A 1045-nucleotide genomic window follows, 5' to 3' on the forward strand; every position below is an offset into this window, starting at 1 on the left:
GCAAGAATTTTTTCATTGCCAATTTTGATACATTTTATTTCTCTTAATTATGTGAATGTTGTTGCTAGGTTTTCTAATACTATGTTGAACAAGAGTGTTGAGACAGGGCATCCTTGTCGTGTTCCTGATCTCAACGCAAGGCTGTGAGCTTTTTACCATGGAGGATGACATTTGCTATGGGTTTTTCATAGATGTTATGAAGTTGAGGAATTTTCCCTCTATCCCTGTAGTTCAAAGCATTTTTATCAGGAAGAGATGCTGGGATTTTATCAAATGCTTTATCTGCATCAAGTGAGAGGACCATGTGGTTCTTCTGTCTTCTCTTATTAATTTGTACTATGACATTGATTGATTTGCAAATGGTGAACCATCCTTGCAAACCAGGCATGGATACCACCTGGTCATGTTGGAAAACATTTTTAATGTGCTGTTGGATCCTGTTTGCTAGGATCCTGTTGAGTATATTAGCATCCATATTCATCAGCGATATTAGTCTGAAATTCTCCTTGGTGAGTTCTTTGCCTGGTTTGGGGATCAGGGTCATGCTCGCTTCATAAAAAAATTCTGGGAGTTTTCCTTCTGCATCAATTTTTTTAAAAGGTTTTATTTATTTATTTGACAGAGAGAGATCACAAGTAGGAAGAGAGGCAGGCAGAGAGAAAGGAGGAAGCAGGCTCCCTGCTGAGCAGAGAGCCCGATGCGGGACTCGATCCCAGGACCCTGAGATCATGACCTGAGCCGAAGGCAGCGGCTTAACCCACTGAGCCACCCAGGTGCCCCCTGCATCAATTTTTTGAAACAGCTTCAGGAGAATAGGTTTTATTTCTACTTTGAACGTTTGGTATAATTCCCCAGGGAATCCGTCAAGTCCTGGGCTCTTGTTTTTTGATCACTGCTTCAATCTTGTTAATAGATATCAGTCTATTCAGATTGTCAATTTCTTCCTGGATCAATTTTGGCTGTTTATAGTTTTCCAGGAATGCATCCATTTCATCTAGGTTGCTTAACTTATTGGCATATAACTTAATAATAAATTCTGATGATT

This window comes from Neovison vison, chromosome 4 (genome assembly GCF_020171115.1).
Source record: "Neovison vison isolate M4711 chromosome 4, ASM_NN_V1, whole genome shotgun sequence".
NCBI lineage: Eukaryota > Metazoa > Chordata > Mammalia > Carnivora > Mustelidae > Neogale > Neogale vison.